Source organism: Dipodomys ordii, unplaced genomic scaffold, assembly GCF_000151885.1.
Source record: "Dipodomys ordii isolate 6190 unplaced genomic scaffold, Dord_2.0 Scaffold138, whole genome shotgun sequence".
Classification (NCBI taxonomy): domain Eukaryota; kingdom Metazoa; phylum Chordata; class Mammalia; order Rodentia; family Heteromyidae; genus Dipodomys; species Dipodomys ordii.
Genome location: NW_012267354.1, coordinates 1,232,073 through 1,246,089, shown reverse-complemented (window position 1 = coordinate 1,246,089; position 14,017 = coordinate 1,232,073).

Genomic DNA, 14,017 nt, shown 5'->3' with positions numbered 1-14,017 from the left:
AAAAAAAAAAAAAAAAGGAAAGAAAAGTATATGATTAGTATCTCTTTGTTTTAGTCTGAGACCAGAACTCCAACTTGGTATCTGGTACTTTCACTCATTAACTAGTACTCTACCATGTGAACCATGCCTCCAACCCCAGATTAGTATCTTTTATCAAAACTCTTGAAACTAGATTTGCTTCAGATTTTAGGATTTTCCAGATTTTTGGACTGCTCACATATATGACATCTTGCAAGTGAGCCCCAGTCCACTGCTTCATTGAATATGGAGTAGAAAGCAAAAGAGGAATCAGGCAGCTCTGGAGGATTTGGCCCCAGTCCTTGAGGATGGAGCAACCGATGGCTGAGGTGGGGAGGGACAGGGAACAGCTGGCTTGGGTGGGCAGATCTGTTAAAGGCTGGGCTATGCACCAGGCTGCCTTTGTGAACACTGCAGTTCTAGATACACATATGAAATCAAGAGTAGTGGCAAGGGCTGGGAACGTGGCTTACTGGTAGATTACTCTCGAGCATGCATGAAGCCCTGGGCTCAGTACCACACAAACAGAAAAGGCCAAAAGTGGCACTGTGGCTCAAGTGGTAGAGTGCTAGCCTTGAGCAAAGGAAGCTCAGGACAGTGCCCAGGCCCTAAGTTCAAATCCCAGGACTGGCAAAAAAAAAAGTAATGGTAAAACCAAAAGGAGCAAAAATACTTCATGTTAGCATCAGCAATTGATATTTTTCAAAGATGTCGTGTGTGTGTGTGTGTGTGTGTGTGTGTGTGTGTGTGTATCCTAAGGCTTGAACTCAGGGCCTGGGCACTGTTTCTGAGCTTTTTTGCAGCAGGTTAGTACTCTAGCCCTTGAGCCTCAGTGCCACTTTTAACGTTTTTGGTGGTTAATTGAAGATAAGAATCTCAAGGACTTTCCTGCTGGGGCTGATTTTGAACCAGAATCCTCAGATCTCAGCCTCCTGAGAGGCATGAGCCTCCAGTGCCTGGCAATTTTTGAAGGATTTGGGGGTGGGAGGGAGTTAATTTCACTGATCTCTTACCAGATACAGGAGAACATATTGACTTTCCGGTAATATAGAGGAAATTGGAGGCAGTGCAAACTAAGAGTTTGTTTGCAAAGATCAAAGTCTGCCTGGGCCTGGGTGGGGAGTGGGGGCAGAGTCAGGCTCCAAGTATTTTTTCCCCCAACACAGCTGGACACCTGATTCCCAGGGACACAGCCCCAAAGAGCCTCAGAGACATGAACTATGAGTCAGAGAAACCAAGTCAGAAACATGAAAGGAAGTGTGAGGTCTAGCCAGGGAGACTCAGTGACAGAGATAGCAACACTGAGAGTGACCTAGAAAAGCCCAAGGAGCTGAGAGCCAGCCCCATGAGCCTCTGGGTCTGGGTTCACATGACAGATTCTCCCTCCTTACCTCCCTCCCTCTGTCCCTCCCTCCCTTCCTTCCTTCCACTTCCCTAGTGACCTATTGTCAAAATATCATTGGCATGCGGCTGGCATCCAGCTTGCTAATTAGTGCAGCCGCCTCTCCCTCTGACTTCCTCCAGGGCTTCAGAGGTACTCCCCCCAACTCACTCCTCTAGCCACCCCTGCACTGCCTTGCTTATGCGAGAGGAAAACTGGCCCCAGGACCTGCTTTAGACTCCCAGCTCCCCTCATCAAGCCCCTCCCTACCCAAAGTATAACATCTGGCACCCTTTTATCTGACATCTCTGAGCACCTTTGCCAGCGTCCTGGATACCACACCCATGCCAGGCTCCCCTGCCCCAAGGCAGTGTACGGGGCACAAAGGACAGGGAGGGGCTTCAAGGGAGCAGAGGGAGAAAACCCACAAAAGATCTGGGGATGGCTCAGAGGAGGCTGTGAAGATGGACTGACGCCTGGGAGGATCAAGAGGAAGGCTAGAGAAGTGGACACTGAGGAGTAATTTGGGGTGGACTGGGACCCACAAGTTAGGTGGAGTGGGTGGAAGGATGAAACTCCAGCATCAGAAATGAATGAAGGGACATATGGGGTGGGGACAGGCTGGAAGAGGTGACTGGGCCTGAGGAGAGGCTTCATCTGGACTCTCACAGAGTTGGAAGTAGAAGTGAGACAAGAGGTAACAATCTTCTTCTTCTTCCTCCTCCTCCTCCTCTTTCTTCTTCTTCTTCTTCTTCTTCTTCTTCTTCTTCTTCTTCTTCTTCTTCTTCTTCTTCTTCTTCTTCTTCTTCTTCTTCTGCTTCTTCCTCCTCCTCCTCTCCTCCTCCTCCCCCCTCCTCCAGGCCCAGAGTTCAGGCCGCACAACCGGACCCCCCCCAAAAAAAATCTCATGGACTTTCCTTTCCCAGGCTGGCTTTGAACCTCAATCCTCAGATCTTAACCTCATAAGGAGCTAAGATGACAGAGGCATGAGGCATTGGTGCCCAGCCATTTTTACATTTTAAAGCGCCTTTGTGTGTTTTATGCCAGCATTCATTCAGCAGATATTATAGATGTCTTTGCTCCTGTTTTACAGATCAAGAAACCGAGGTCCAGAGAGATGAAACAAATTACCCCAAACCATACAATTAAAATAATGTGAATTCTCTCCTCCTCCTCCTCCTCCTCCTCCTCCTCCTCTTCCTTCTTCTTCTTGACAGTCCTGGTCCTTGGACTCAGGGCCTGGACACTGTCCCTGACCTTCTTTTGTTCAAGGCTAGCATTCTACCACTTGAGCCACAGCGCCACTTTCGACTTTTTCTGTTCATGTGGTATTGAGAAATTGAACCCAGGGCTTCAGGCATGCTAGGCAAGCACTCTACAACTAAGCCCTATTCCCAGCCCACTCTACCTGTTCTTTAAACCACAGCACCTTTTGCGTATGAAGGTGGCATGTTAGATAGAAGAGGGAGCTTGGTCTTTTAGGAAGTCAAAACCTTTTCATCCTACAGGTATTTACACCCTTCCCCCGTCCCTTTTCTTGCACCAAGTGATGTGCTAATATAGTAACACAGAGTGCCTTCAAAAGACCAAGCTTCTTCAGGTGAAGGAGTGATGTAAGCTGTGGAAACCAGATGGGGTGCGGCCCAAGGCCGAGGCTCCTCTGGGAGAGGACAGCTTATGGAAGCTTTTACAGGGAATGTCTGGGAAGAGGGCAACCTTGCACCAGTGCATGGTGGGAGGGGGCAGGCGAGGGCCTGTCTCACAAAAGCTAGTAAGCACACTGTGTGGGAGAATTGGGTGTGTTCAAAGAGAACAAAGGCAGGATGTGAAAGGAACTGGATGGAGAAACTAGAGAAATGATAGGGAGGAGATTGATGTTCCACTCGGGATCTATTTAAAATCAGTGCATGCCCATCAAAAGGGCGAGGAGGATGCTACCGCCACAGTATTATGGGGTGACAGAGGGTTTCTCCATTATGTTGGGATGATAGGGACTTAAGTGAAATCATTGAGCATCCCTACATGCTAGATGGCATGCACAATGCATTCACAGATGTTATGCAATTCAATCCACGTAGCAGTTGAAAAGAATGAGGAGAGGCTAAGGGTGTACCTCCATGGTAGAGCTAGTGCTTAGCATGCATGAGGTCCTGGGTTCAATTTCTAGTATTTGAAACAAAGCAAACAAACAAAGAAAAGAATGAGGAAAATTTATTTGACTTGGCATGGAAAGATCTTTAAGACCCATGGTTAAAAGAAAAGCAAGCCAGGCATTAGTGGCTCCTACCTATAATCCTAGCTACTCAGGAGGCTGAGTTCTGAGGCTCAAAGTCAAAGCTGTGAAGTTGGGAGTGGTGGGAGGCAGGAAACTCGATGTCTATGAAAGTCTATGTGACTCGTATCTTGAGTTAACCACTGAAAAAGCCAGAAGTGGAGCTGTAGTTCAAGTGGCAGCCTTGAGTGATACAAGCTAAGGGACAGTGCCCAGGCCCTAAGTTCAAGTCCAGTACCAGAACAAAAAAAAAAAAAGGAAAAAAAAGTACAAGACAGGGGGCTGGGAAGGTGGCTCAGTGGTAGAGCGCTTGCCTTGCATGCATGAGGCCCTGGGTTCGATTCCTTAGCACCACATAAGCAAATAGAAAAAAGCTGGAAGTGGCGCTGTGGCTCAAGTGGTAGGGCGCTAGCCTTGAGCTGAAGAGCTGAGGGACAGTGCCCAGGCCCAGAGTTCAGGCCCCACGACCGGACCCTCCCCCCAAAAAAGCACAAGACATTATACACTATGAGTTTTAGGTTACAGAAATATGCACAAGAAAATGGCTTTGGGGGCTGGGAATGTGGCTTAGTGGTAGACAGCTTGCCTAGCATGAAGCCCTGGGTTCGATTCCTCAGTACCACATAAACAGAAAAGGCTGGAAGTGGTGCTGTGGCTCCAGTGGTAGAGTGCTAGCCTTGAGCATAGAGAGGCTCAGGAACAGAGTCCAGGCCCTGAGTTCAAGCCCCAGGACTGTCACAGAGAGAGAGAGCGCACGAGAGAGAGAGAGAGAGAGAGAGGGAGGGAGGAAAGGAGGGAGGGAGGGAGGGAGGGAGAGAGGGAGGAGGATGGTTTTGGTTTGGAAGAACTGGGAGGACTGAGCAAGGGCAGCATGGAACCCGTGCATGTGCAGCTGGACAGGTGGTGCTCAGGGCTGGAGATTACAGTGTTTGGTGGGCTGGCACCAAGGGGGACATAGAATTTGCCATGCCTTGCACTTGACATCCATCTTTTACCCTAGGCAAATCTCAAAGAGTTTTGAAGTAAGTGTGAAACACACACTAATTAAATCTGTTCCAGAGCCCTTTCTGGCTGCAGGAGAATAGATTGGAGGGGGTGTGAGAGACCAGGAGGGCCGCACACAGCTGGAACGTGGGAATGGAGAGGGGGAGGGAGGAAGCGTGCGAAACTCAGCTGAGGGAGTGGGTGGGCAGCAGATCTTGATGGGGCTGATGAAACTAAATGAGCACAGAGCACAATTAGGTTATTTTAGGATTTTAATAGGAATAATACATGCAAATAGTTTATATGAATTAGGGAAAATGGCAATGCTATCCCTACTTTCAACTCTTTTAGCCAATTTTATCTGGGGCATTGACCTATATATCTGGAACTATCAGAATGATGTGATGATGTGATTCCTACATGACCTTCCAACTTTAAGGATTGTCCATTGCTTTACTTTTTCTTTTTTTGTTGGTCATGGGGCTTGAACTCTGGGCCTGGGCGTTGTCCTTCAGCTCTTCAGTTCAAGGCTAGTGCTCTACCACTTGAGCCACACCCTCACTTCCAGCCTTTTCTATTTATGTAGTGCTGAGGAATCGAACCCAGGGCCTCACCCATGCGAGGCAAGCACTCTCCACTGAGCCACCCTCCCAGACTGCTTTACTCTTATTAGAAATATATAACCTTGTGGCCAGGCGCTAGTGGCTCATACCAATAATCCTAGCAACTCAGGAGACTGAGATCTGAGGATTGTGGTTCAAAGCCAGTCTGAGCAGGAAAGTCCATGAGACTCATATCCAATTAACTACCAGAAAACCAGAAGTGGTGCTGTAGCTCAAGTGGAAGAGCACTAACCTTGAGCTGAAGAGCTCAGGTATAGGTCCCAGGCCCAGAGTTCAAGTCCCTCAACTGACAAAAAAGAGAAAGAAAGAAATATATACTCTTGCAAAGAAAGAACCTTACACGTGAAGCAGCTGGTGGCTCACGCCTGTAATTCTAGCTACTCAGGAGGATGAGATCTGAGGGTCAAGGTTCGAAGCCAGACTGGGCAGGAATTTCTGTGAGACTCTTTATCTCCAATTAATCACCAAATAACTGTAAGTGACAATGCCTAGGCTCTGACTTCAAGCCCCAGTGTCAGCACCAAAAAATCCAACACCACCACCAACAACAAAAAACAAATACCCACATGATCCACCAACACAATATTCTCCCATCCTCCTTCTTACTTTATCACTATTCAAAATCCCATACATGAAGGGATGGTAGGAGGAAAACAATGGAGGGGGTAACAATGCTCAGTAGGAAGTGTACTCATTACCTTACTCATGTAACTGTAACCCTCTGTATAGTATCTTTACAAAAAAAAAAAGAGAAAGAAATGTCCTCATTATCTTGCCCATGTAATTGTAACCCCTCTGTACAGTGTTTTCACAATAAATTTAAAACAAAAAATAAATAATAAATAAATCCCATACATTCACATGTATTTCTAAGTATACATGGAAATACACATATACATGTCCCAAAGAATCACAGTAAATTAGGATGTAGGGAGACAAAAGCCAAAGGAGACTTTTATCCTACCTGCCTTGTATAAATTCTTTATAAATGAATACATAATTACTCATCTAGTAAAAAAAGAAATGATCTTCACAATGCTACAAGATAATTATCATTGCCAATTACCCATAGTTTACAGATGCGAAAAGTTAAAGCTCAGAAAGTTAAGTAATTTGTTCAAGGTCTTACAACAAACACATCTGATAAAAAGCAGACTTGATTGTAAAGAAAGAAAGAGGTAGGAACAGAGAGGAAAAGAAGGCCAGGCATTGTGTATGTGTGTAGGAGGAAAAAGAAGAACCTTCAAGAACAAGCCAGCTGGAGTATGATGGCACATGCCTGTAATCACATACTGGCCCTTGGAAGGCTGACATAGGGTGATCGTGTGTTTGTGGCTTTCTTGGGCTGCATAGTGAGAGCCTTCTTCTAAAACAAAACAAAATCTAGAAGAGTCTGCCTATGGCAGACAGGGATGATGAAGAGGCAGCAGCAACATCAGAGATGTCTAGTTTGAAGGTTAAGAACACATTGTAGGCTCTGTTGGGGAAAGAGGATCACGGACAGAGACACTGGACTAAAGGATGAAAGGTCACAGCCCCACATCCTTAAAGAGCCCCAAGAGCTCAGGAGCCACGCATCCGCCAGGCTGTTGATTTATCCCACAATGAGTCACTGATCCCTGAAACTGACGGCCAGGGTGAGGTCACCACGCCAACAGGCACAGAGCAGAGACAAGAAGGCCCTTGGGGTCCAGGGAGCTGAACCCGTCTGGTCAGAGGCCTCGGTCACAAGCCAACAAAGAATTCATATCTAATAGCTCTTCCTCGGGCCTTCCATGAATAGTTAGGGGAGTCACCGAGAGGCCATGATATGAGGCAGGATGACAAACAAAAACGGCCCAGACAAGTAAACAAGCTACGGTGTCTTGCCCTAGGAAAATAGGGCTATCCTGATAGAAGAAATCTCAGTGATCCTCCTCAAAAAGCTGGCTGCTCTCTAATTGCAATTCAGCATCACCAGGGGCACCTGGCGAAATCATAGCCACAGAAGAGGTGACCGTGACAGCAGAAAGTGTTAGCCCAGAGGCCTGGGAATTGATGTCTGGGCTCAGAGTTGGATATCACAGAGATGAAACAAGACCTTTTCTAGCTGAAGAGTTCACACATTGAACTGGATTTACCCCACATATTCATATCTTCTCCAATCACACCAATTCATCTTGAAAACAGACTAACCTCTTCCATTCAGAAGCTGGCCTGACACTCACCCTAAACCCCATTCTCCTCCTATGCAGAAATGCTCCTATAGAATACCAGTACAGAAAACAAAACAAAATAAAAATACGGTGCCACCCACAGAAATGTCCAAACATTTCCTCTTGTCCAGAAGGAAAATTGACCTTGTGACCAATTTGTCAGATGATGACTGCTTTTTTTTCTTTTTAAGTAGTAAGTAACACATTTTTCTTGTTTTTGTTTTTGTTGGTCGTGGGGCCTGAACTCTGGGCCTGGGTTCTGTCCCTCAGCTCTTCAGCTCAAGGCTAGCGCTCTACCATTTGAGCCACAGACCTACTTCCTGCCTTTTCTGCTTATGTAGTGGTGAGGAATCGAGCCCAGGGCCTCATGCATGCAAGGCAAGCACTCTACCACTGAGCCACCTTCCCAGCCCCAAGTAGTAATAGTGTTATCCTTATTTTAGTCTCTCCTTCCTATAGATATGATTAAGATATTCATAGAATCTGGTCTCTGGTAGTATTTATCCAGAGCAATCTCCATAACTTCCCTTGGTCTCTCTCCAAGTTATCCAATCCAAAGCTAAAGTCCTATAATAAGTTTTCCTATCACATATACTCTGTGGGTGTATGTGTGTGAACATGTGTGCGTGTGAACATGCGTGTCAGGACTGCGGTCTCAATGCAGGGCTTTGTACTACTTTGCCATTTTATCTCTAGGCATTCTACCACTTGAGTCACACCTCTATTTCCAGCTTTTTGATGGTTATTTGGGTATAAAACTCACATACTTTTCTGTGTGGGCTGGTGTCAATCCAGGATTCTCAGATCTCAACCTCCTAAGTAGCTAGGCTTACAGGTGTGAGCAACCTTACTAAGAGTATGTTGGTGCCTGGCTTTCATGTATATTTTGGGGGAGGGGGAGTGGCAGTCGTAGGGCTTAAACTCTGGGTCTGGGCTCTGTCCCTCAGCTCTTCAGCTCAAGACTAGTGTTCTACCACTTGAGCTACAGCACCACTTCTGGTTTTCTGGCTACCACATAAGATGTCTTATGATTCCCTTTGGGTCACCGTCTACTTCCCTGTAAGGGATAATTTACTAAACTTGTTCAACTGCAAGTGTGTTCTTGGGGGAGTCTACCTGGAGGACATTGATAACAATTTTGTCATATGCTACCCACATTGAAGAATTGGACTGCTGGCCACTGGTGGCTCATGCCTATAACCCTAGCTACTCAGGAGGCTGATATCTGAAGATCTTAATTTGAAGCCAGCCCTGGCAGGAAAGTTTGTAAGACTCTTACCTCCAATAAACTACTTAGAAAAAAAAAAAAAACAGAAGTGGTGCTGTGGCTCAAGTGGTAGAACGCTAGCATTGAGCAAAAGAAGCTCAGGAACAGTCCAGGCCCCCCCAGAGTTCAAGCCCCAGGACTAACAGAAAAAGAAAAAGAAAAGAAAAAAGAATTACCTCATGCTGCATAGGTTAAGATGGTACTAAAGTAAGGAGTGCTGTCCGAAGGGACAGACCAGTTGTGCATTCACTCACCAAGTATTTATGGAGCACCCACATATACCACAGCCTGTTCTAGGTGCCAAAGACAAGTGAAACAAGATTCTTGACTTTTCAGGAAGTTCTTGGCTGTGATGGGGTGAGACATAAACAGATCCTTATGACTTGTGATCCTTATGATTTGGCCTGGGGGCTGCTCTCTGCTCACAGAGGAGCTCATCTAAACCAGTGTGGGAGAACCTAGAGGCCGTGGCTCACATCTATAATCCCAGCTCTTCACAGAGCTGAGAGCTAAGGATCATGGTTCTAAGCCAGCCTGAGCCAAAAAGTCCATGAGAGTCTTCTCCAATTAACCAGCAAAAAGCTAGAAGTGGAGGAGTGGTAGAGTTTGAGTGGTTGATCCCAACCTTGAGCTAAATAAGAGACAGCACCCAGTCCCTGAGTTGAAGCCCCAGTACCAACACACACACACACACACACACACACACACACACACACACACACACTTCCCTGACATTGTTTCTTTTTTAAAATACCATCACTTTGTAGTGGCTGATAGTTGGAGTTGTGGATTGAAATGTGTCTTCTTGAAAGATACAATATGATAAAGTCCTAGGCCCAGGTAGCTATGAAGGTGAATTCCTTTGAAAGTTAAAGTCTTTTCAGATAGAATCTATTAGAATGGGGCCTAATCCAGTATGACTGATGACCTGATAAAAGGGAAACTTGGAGGAGCTGGGAAGGTGGCTCAGTGGTAGAGCGCTTGCCTTGCATGCATGAGGCCCTGGGTTCCATTCCTCAGCACCACATAAGCAAAAAGAAAAAAGCCGGAAGTGGCACTGTGGCTCAAGTGGTAGAGCACTAGCCTTGAGCTGAAGAGCTGAGGGACAGTGCCCAGGCCCAGAGTTCAGGCCCCACAACAGGACCCTCCCCTCCAAAAAAAAGGGAAACTTGGAGATGGGTGCTAGTGGTTTACACCTGTAATCTTAGCAACTCAGGAGGCTGAGATCTGAGGATAATGGTTCAAAGTCACCTTAGGCAGAAAAGTCTGTGAGTCTCTTATCTCCAATTAACAACCAGTAATGCTATGGCTCAAAGTGGTAGAGCACTAGTCTTGAGTAAAAAAGTGCAAAGACAGCACAGCACCTAAGCCCAGAGTTCAAACCCCAGGACTGACTCCCCCCAAAAAAAAATCAGAAAGAGAGGGAAACTTGGACACAGAGATGGAGGAAAGAAGGCCGTGTGAAGATGGAGGCAGGCGGGAGGGATACAGCCATGAACCAAGAGATGCTAAGGCCTGTCAATACAGAAGCTATCAGGAATGAGGGTATCTTAGATATCTAAGGATTCTCCCTTACACCCTGCTGAGGGAGCAGGACTCTACTCATAATTTGATTACAGACTTCTAGCTTCCTGAGCCATGAGAAAGTAACTTCTGTTGTTTTAACCTATTGGTCTATGTTAATTTGTTGTGATAGAATCAGGAAATGAACATAAAAGTTTAGAGTATGGGGTGGGTGGTGGAATACTACTAAAAGGTAATTATTAGTTATAACTATCCTATCATGTATTTTAAGAGACTTTTTATCTTTCATGATGGCTCTTGTATATGCTTGGGGTTGAAATATTTGAGTTTTATTACATCTGAAACAGGAATATGAGGATAACTAATTCAAGAGGTTGAAAGGAGCAATTGGGGGTAATGTAAACTGGAAAGCTCTGGAAACAAATTGTCATTGGTACTGTTATAACCATGTGGATGGGCAGAAAATACCCTTGATAAAGGAATTGAACCAGAAGTCCTTGATAAGGATTCAGTCCCCTCCTGACTAACCAGCCAGAACTCTGATGAGAGGCCAAGACAATTATCTTTCTTCTTCTTCTTCTTCCTCCTCCTCCCCCTCCTCCCCCTCCCCCCATAGCACCACCCCTGGCTTTTTCTCCCCCTCCTCCCTATCCTCCTCCTCCCCCTCCCCCTCCTCCCCCCCCTTCCTCCTCCTCCTCCCCTTTAAGCTTGAGTTCTTGTTCAGCTTCCCCTCTTTACCATTGGAGCCATACTTCCACTTTTGGCTTTTTGATGGTTAATTGGAGATGAGAGTCTCTCAGATTTATCTGCCTGGGCTGGCTTTGAACCTTGATTCTCAGATCTCAGCTTCCTAAATAGCTAGGATTTCAGTGTGAGCTACCAGTGCTAGCCCAGGATATAGTTTCAGTCTAGTCGGGTGTTAACACCCACTCTTTCTGGGGTCTGTGTTGAGTATCTAGGGTTAGTTAGAATTTAGAACTCAGTGTAAGACAGTCCTGGTTTGTACGGTTAGCAAGGAAGCTACTGTTCCAGGGAGGATTCTGAACAAACGTCGAGAGCAGGGTTGTTTGTTAGCCCAGGCCTGGGTGTCCCCAGCCCAAAGTTGTCCCTTTTGCCTGGAAGCCAAAGCTTCTTATGTAATCTGGGCGCCTCGCGGGCGACCGGGGGAACTGGACAGAGTAGCCTGGCCAGGGCTGACTGCGCGCTCCTGGAATCCGCGCTCCGGGGCGTTGGCGGCTCCCGCCCGGCACCTGGGCCCGCCCTCCGCGGGGAGACACGTGCCGGGCAACCCGCACTCACTCTGGCACTTCCCAGTCCCAACCAGAGAGCTGTGCAAGCTCAGGAACGCCCGCCCCGAGTCGTTCAACCCGCACCCAACCACTGGAGAGAGCAGAAGAGGAAGGAACCCACAAAACCTTAAACTCCGGTGGCGATCGATCGTGGACGTCTTGTTCTGCGCAGTCGTCTTGTCCTGTTGGCTCTGTGTTTAAACTCTTTGTCCCTTTAAAATGTTTCAAAATCATCCAGAAAACAGGAAATCCTCTAACTTTATTCCTCAGAGGGCACCTCTAGACCAGATCTCTGTTGTGATGGCAGGGTGCTGGGGGCCAGGGTGCTGGGGGGCAGGGTGCTGGGGGGCAGGGTGCTGGGGGGCAGGGTGCTGCGGAGCACGGTGCCTGTAGTCCTGGGAATGACTCTAGTTTCTGAGGATCTAGAAAAGGCGGATGGATTTGTCTTTGCAACGGAAGGATTCCATTCACCTCTCTCCCTAGTCCAAGGTGAAACCTAGTCGTTAGGCAGAATCAAAAAAGCACCTCTGCATGGATTTGTCCGTTCTGAGTCAAATTCAATCACAAATATTGACCCTGAGAGACTGGGCTTTGAGGATGCCTCGTTGTAGAAACTCCCCTTCCCTCCCGTTGGGTTTTTTGTTCATCTCTAGGGGCATTACTAGTGTTCGAACTCAGGCAGTTCACTTTTGCTAGGCGGGCACTCTACCACATACACCACATTCCCAGCCCTTTTTTGCTTTGGTTATTTTTCACACGGGGTCTCACTTTTTGCCCTGCTTTTTGCCCAAGACTGGGATATCAAGAGACTCATACCTACTGATGTCTTCCATACATTTGAATTTTGAATTATAACAGGCTCAGGTAGTTCATGCTTGTAAATTGAGCTGCTTAGGAGGCTGAGGTCTGAAGATTGCTGTACAAAGCCAGTCCAAGAGACTATATCCACTTAACTAGCAAAAAAGGTGGACTGGAGGTATGGTTCAGGTGGTAGAGCACCAGCCATGAGCAAAAAAAAACATGGACACTAGGCCCTGAATTCAAGCCCCCAATACCAGCACCTAAAAAAAAAAAAAACAACCAACAAAACCCAAAACAACAACAACAAAATTAAATTAGAATTAACTAGTTTAAACCAAGCTCTGAAAAAGATTGTTATTGTGTTTGGTTTGGGTATACTTTTAGTTTGTATGCTCCCCTTTTCTTATTTTCCCCCAGCAGTTTTTTTATAGTATATATTAATTGTACAAAGACTCCAGACATTTTTTTCTTGAAGAGACTGTTTCTTTGCCTTATGAGATTTTTCAGATTGCATCTCCATGGAATTGTCAAAATAATTCTGATAGATCAAGATATGACAGGTTTTAGAATGCTTAATTTTGGACCTTTGTGATCAAACCAAAGAAATAAATTTTATTATGAAGGAGAATACAACATAAGGTTTTTAAAAAAAAAATCAGTTTTCCTATTTAAATCTAGAATCGTGTGTTTATTTCTCCTTTTTGTGTCATAGTCATAAGATAAAATTAATTTTTAGGTTGAAAATCTAGTTCTGGTAACACTAACATAATTCATTATTTGCCTTGCCCTACCATGTATGTATATACATAACCTAATTGATTTAGAATGACAACACTATTGTGATTCCTACTGATATAACTGAAAAGTTAAGATTTATTTGTTATTTGTTTTGCTCCTTAGGACACACCCTGCTAAAATTGTAACAAAATCGCTGCATTTTAAAATTACTTTTAGTGTCTTTTTTTTTCCAACACCGGATCTGAACTTTTGCTCATTGGGTGGTGCTCTGCCACTTAGGTTAGGTCATGCCTCCAAGCCCTTCTCCCCTTTTTGTGAAAGGGTTTAACTATGTTGCTGGGGCTAGTCTCAAACTTATAAAGTGGTCCTCCTGCCTCAGCTTTACAAATGGCTAGAACTACAGGCTCACAGCACCATGCTAGTTAATCACTTAAAATAATTTCTCCCTGTTGTGTAAGCTACCAACTACACAGATTAATTTTGTCTCATTTAAATTGTTTTACAATGCTGTAAAAAATCTACATGATATCAAAGTCAAATATACAAAAAGAATCTATTTAGAAAAGACTAATTTCCAGGCTGGGAAGGTGGCTCAGTGGTAGAGCGCTTGCCTTGCATGCAAGAGGCCCTGGGTTCGATTCCTCAGCACCACATAAGCAAAAAGAAAAAAGCCGGAAGTGGCACTGTGGCTCAAGTGGTAGAGCGCTAGCCTTGAGCTGAAGAGCTGAGGGACAGCGCCCAGGCCCAGAGTTCAGGCCCCACGACCGACCCAAAAAAAAAAAAGAAAAGAAAAGACTAATTTCCATTCCTTCTACCTAGTTTTACCTCTCCCTAATAGGAACTTTTTGCTAGGCTTTGGTTGTCTTTCTACTTAAAAAGAGAACTATAAGCAACTGTATGTTTGAATGCCTCTTTTTCCTATGTA